Source organism: Xenopus laevis, chromosome 3S (genome assembly GCF_017654675.1).
Source record: "Xenopus laevis strain J_2021 chromosome 3S, Xenopus_laevis_v10.1, whole genome shotgun sequence".
NCBI classification, from domain to species: domain Eukaryota; kingdom Metazoa; phylum Chordata; class Amphibia; order Anura; family Pipidae; genus Xenopus; species Xenopus laevis.
In genome coordinates, this window is record NC_054376.1 from 128,882,652 (window position 1) to 128,888,651 (window position 6,000).

The window sequence follows — 6,000 nt, forward strand, 5'->3', positions numbered from 1 at the left end:
CGGAATGGGCGTCGGCGTCAATAATTGGCACCAGCGTCGGTCGCATACGTCAGCGCGTCCGCGCACACGTCATGACGCCGATGCGTCCAAAATTGGCGCCAAATCTGGGCCTATAAGAAGGAACTCTGGAAAGTCATCAGTGCCCAATTATAGGTTTTAGCTTGCTATTCCTGGGTGTGTTCTTGTGATATTCTTGCTTATTGTGTACCGACCTCTTGCCTGGATTCTTCGACATTGAACCTCTTCTGCCTGGACTGATATTGTTGCCTGTTTGACCATTCTTTCGTCTCATCCCAATCTGTACCGCGAACTTGGACTTTTGCTATCTCCTCCCTTGGTCCTCACTACCTCTAAGGCCTTTTGGCCTTACATTATAATTGGGCCATGGACCCTTCGGAGGAAAACCCTGCGCCGCCTGATGTCGGTGGAGCGCTTCGGGGACTGGCTTCTCGGATGCAGTCCTATGAGGTACAGCAATCTCATTTTGGTCAAGCCCTGGAAACAATATTGGCAAAGTTGTCGGCCCTAACACCTGCTGACCCTGTTCCTGTACCGGTACCTGTGTCTCCACTCCAGGTTTCCGAGCCCCGCATTCCGGCTCCCCCACTCTACAGTGGTGACCCCGAAGCTTGCCGCGGGTTTGTCAACCAGTGCGAGGTCCAGTTTGCACTTTTACCCAGCCAATTTGTCTCTGAACGTGCCAAGGTGGGCTTCATATTCTCCCGCCTGCAAGGGAAGGCATTGGAGTGGGCTTCACCTCTATGGGAGAAGGAAAATCCTATCATTGACAATGCCAGGTCCTTCATTCGCGAACTCCGTACGGTGTTTGATGCTCCGGGTCGTGCCACTGCTTCTTCTGCACGCCTATTTCAACTTCATCAGGGGAACTCGCCCTGTCTCGGAGTATGCCATTGAGTTTCGCACCCTGGTTGCTGAGACTTCGTGGAACAATGACGGGTATCACGCTGCCTTTTACAACGGCCTGGCGATGCGCATCAAGAAGGATCTGGTGTCCAGGGAAATTCCATCCCGTTGGGAAAATCTAGTCGCCTTGGCCATAAAGGTAGATACTCGGCAGAGGGAGTTTCAAGCTGAGCTCGACAGAGAGCGCTCCCCAACCAAGAGATTCCACAGGTTCCAACCTACTCTGGCTCCTCGATTTCAAAGACCCTTCCTTCCCAATCCGGTTTCCACCTTGCCTTCTCCAACTCCTGCGGCTTCTGCTTCTTCTTCCCTGCCTTCGGAAGAACCTATGCAGATCGGACGGGCCCGTCTGACCGAACAGGAAAAGCTTCGGAGAAGGGCTGCTGGACTTTGCCTCTACTGTGGTGGAAAATCCCACTTCGCCTATGAGTGCCCAGTGAAGCCGGGAAACGCCAACACCTAGGTAAGACTGGGGAGACTTACCTGGGTGGAATTGGTCCTTCTCCCCATTCTTCTGCTCAACGCTTCCTCCTTCCTGTGCAGATTCGTTTTGGAACCCAGACGATTTCTTCTGAAGCTTTCCTTGACTCCGGCGCAGCTGGGAATTTCATGGATAAAGTCTTCGCTGAAAACCACTCCATTCCCCTGCGATCTCTGGCTGTTCCCCTTCGTGCATTGGCGATTGATGATCGTCCATTGTCTTCTGCTACAATTTCCCACTCCACCGATGAACTTTCTGTTATTGTGGGAACCATGCATCTTGAAAGATTGTCCTTCCTTTTAATTGATTGTCCTTCTACTCCCATTGTGCTTGGTTTGCCCTGGTTGAATATTCATAACCCAGTAATAGACTGGGCTTCGTCTCAGATCTCCCGATGGAGTTCTTTCTGCCAACAAAATTGTTTACCCACCAAATCCATCATTAAAGTTTCATCTGTGTCTTCAAATTCTTCTTTGCCCTCTGTTTATCAAGCCTTTTCTGATGTCTTCAATAAAAAGTCTGCCGAAGTCCTGCCTCCCCATCGTCCTTATGATTGCCCCATCGAACTTCTTCCTGGAACCATGCCTCCCAGGGGTCGCACCTATCCGCTTTCTCCTTCTGAAACCTGTGCCATGAAGGAGTACATTCAAGAGAATCTGCAAAGAGGCTTTATTCGTCCTTCTTCTTCCCCGGCTGGAGCCGGCTTCTTCTTTGTAGAAAAAAAGATGGAGGTTTGCGGCCCTGCATTGACTATAGAGGTTTAAACAAAATTACAATTAAAAACCGTTATCCCCTTCCCCTCATCTCTGAACTGTTCGACCAACTCAAAGGGGCTTGTCTTTTCACCAAGTTGGATCTTCGTGGGGCTTATAATTTAATCCGGGTCAGAGAGGGAGATGAATGGAAGAACGCATTCAACACCCGTGACGGGCATTATGAGTATCTAGTAATGCCATTCGGCCTCTGTAACGCCCCTGCGGTCTTCCAAGAATTTGTAAATGACATTTTCAGGGATTTACTGGGCCAATACGTGGTGGTGTACTTGGACGATATCCTTATTTTTTCCAGGAACCTTGCTGAGCACCGTCTTCAAGTTCAAGAAGTCCTTTCCCGTCTGCGGAGAAATAACTTATTTGCCAAGTTGGAGAAGTGTTCTTTTGAAGTATCGTCCATCTCCTTCCTTGGTTACATCATTTCTCAACAGGGTTTCAGTATGGATCCTGCCAAGATCTCCGCTATCCAGGACTGGCCTCTCCCCACCAGTGTTAAAGCTATCAAAAGATTTATTGGCTTCGCTAACTATTATAGACAATTCATCAAGGGGTTTTCATCCAAAATTGCTCCCATTCTTTCTCTTATCCGAAAAGGGGGTAAGCCTCAGCATTGGCCACCTTTAGCTTTGGAAGCATTCAAGAGTCTTAAAACTTCTTTTTCTTCTGCTCCCATTCTCAGACACCCTGAACCTTTCCAGCCATTCTTCATTGAAGTTGATGCTTCAGATGTCGGTGCTGGAGCAATTTTGTCCCAAAGGGCGTCTACTGATGGAAAACTACATCCTTGCGCTTTCTTTTCGAAAAAATTCACCTCTTCTGAACAAAATTATGATGTTGGAAATCGTGAGTTACTGGCCGTAAAACTTGCCCTGGAGGAATGGAGACATTTGTTGGAAGGCTCTTCCGTCCCTGTGACCATCTATACGGACCATAAAAATCTAGAGTATATCCAGACACTCAAATGCCTTAACCCTCGTCAGGCCAGGTGGGCACTACTTGGAACATTCGTCTCAAAGTCCCCTCTCCTAAACTTGGTCCCAAGTTTATTGGTCCCTTCTCCATCTCTGAGATCATCAATCCGGTGGCTGTCCGTTTACAACTTCCCTCGGAAATGCGGATTCCAAACGCCTTCCATGTCTCCTTGCTCAAACCTGCAGGTACTTCTTCTTCTTCTTCCTCCTCAGCTCCTGTCATGGTGGACGGTCATCAAGAATTCGAGGTGAAAAGAATCCTGGACTCTCGAATTTCGAGGGGCACCCTACAATACCTCATTGAGTGGAAGGGTTTCGGCCCTGAGGAGTGCTCCTGGGTAAGAAGTGCAGATGTACATGCTCCTCTCCTGGTCCAAAAATTTCATCGGCAGTTTCCTTCTAACCCAGGTGGTCCTGAGGCCCCCCCTAGGGAGGGGGGTACTGTAATGGAGTCTGAGCTGGGATCCCAAAATGGTGACCAAGATGGCGTCCAAGATGGTGGCTCCCTGGTTCCTCACGGACGCAGCCGGATGACGCCGACCTCTTCCCGCACTCGGATTGGTCGCCGGCGACGGAATGGGCGTCGGCGTCAATAATTGGCGCCGGCGTCGGTCGCATACGTCAGTGCGTCGGTCGCTGACGTCAGCGCGTCCGCGCACACGTCATGACGCCGATGCGTCCAAAATTGGTGCCAAATCTGGGCCTATAAGAAGGAACTCTGGAAAGTCATCAGTGCCCAATTATAGGTTTTAGCTTGCTATTCCTGGGTGTGTTCTTGTGATATTCTTGCTTATTGTGTACCGACCTCTTGCCTGGATTCTTCGACATTGAACCTCTTCTGCCTGGACTGATATTGTTGCCTGTTTGACCATTCTTTCGTCTCATCCCAATCTGTACCGCGAACTTGGACTTTTGCTATCTCCTCCCTTGGTCCTCACTACCTCTAAGGCCTTTTGGCCTTACAGATACAAATTCCCAGAACTACAATGCTCAATGGTCCTATGGACTCCATGAACCAGAGTTCCAAATGCTCCTGCTCTTGTAATCTTGAGAGCTCCTCTTCTTCCTCTGCTCTTTTTGTTAATATTGGACCCAGAGTGGCCAATCTATGCTCTTGTACATGGTGTGAGGAGCCAACGCGGAGAGGTAGAAATATAGCTATAAGGGAGCACCTTCATATGTTTTGCTGTATTGTCACTTACACCTTAGTTAATTGGTCCCAACTAAAGTGTAAAGGTGTTATTGGGTAAAAAAACCAAACGTAACATATCATTAAAAAGAAATAAAGACCCAATGATTAGCACTCAGTCCATTCATTGAAAAGAGGGGTGAAGCTCAGGATATTCCCAAAATGTACATTACTATGTTTAGGACTATGATGGGCACTAAATCCCAAAGTCCATAGCAGTGAAGTTAATGATGAAATTTCCATCATTTTTATGCAGTGTACCTGTCACCCAGAAGATGGAGCTCTAGCACTAGCATCTAGTTAATTATAGGCAATTAGACAAACCATGGCAATGCTCTGTACTGACAAATTCCAGACAATACATTTACAGAGATGAAGGATCGGGGGGGGGGGGGGGGTGTTGCTTATTTGCTCAGAAGAAGAAAATAAAGGCAGTTAATTTCGGTGGAGATATATTGACTCTGATACCCCTAAATGAATGGCAGCAGTACTCATCTCCTGACAGTGTAATTAGGGGGATTGGGTTATAAAGCAACACACTTGGGTCACTTCTGCCCCTTTATGACCTTTTAGACTTACTTATTGCCTATTGCCCTGGCCCTTTACATTTTACTACTCCCCAACTGCATCCCACCAACCAACACTACATACCCCAAATCTCTAGTGGGCATGCCAATACAGTACCCCACCCTGTAATCCTGCTCCCAGTACATTGAACCAGCTCAGCTTTCCAGTGATAAGTTTTGCACCCACCTCGTTCTACTTCACGTTGCCTATAGATTCTCTGATTACTCATAGGTGGAACTTTGCTCTGCCTTCCATTCCACATAAACAGGGCTGGTTTTTGGTTTGGGCAGGAAGGGCATTTCCATTACACCCATAGCCCAGCCTGAGGGAAACTCATAGGTATATTCAAAATATAATTCAGGGATAGCAATAGGCCAACCAGCGCTGAAATAAAATATTGATCACCAAAAAAGCTTGTTACTGGACAGACCCCTGTGGGGCCATTGCTGAACACCTACCAGGGGTAAATGCACCAGATGGGAACTATTCTGCATATACCAATCTCTGTATCTACACACATATCTCTCTGTATCTACACACATGTCTCTGTATCTACACACATATCTCTGTATCTACACACATATCTCTGTATCTACACACATATCTCTGTATCTACACACATATCTCTGTATCTACACACATACGTATCTCTGTATCTACACACATATCTCTGTATCTACACACATATCTCTGTATCTACACACGTATCTCTGTATCTACACACATATCTCTGTATCTTCACACATATCTCTGTATCTACAGACATATCTCTCTAGCTACACTCGTATCTCTGTATCTTCACACATATCTCTGTATCTACAGACATATCTCTGTATCTACACACGTATCTCTGTATCTACACACGTATCTCTGTATCTACACACATATCTCTGTATCTTCACACATATCTCTGTATCTACACACACATCTCTGTATCTACACACACATATCTCTGTATCTACACACACATATCTCTCTAGCTACACTCGTATCTCTGTATCTTCACACGTATCTCTGTATCTACACACATATCTCTCTATCTACACACGTATCTCTGTATCTACACACGTATCTCTGTATCTACACACATATCTC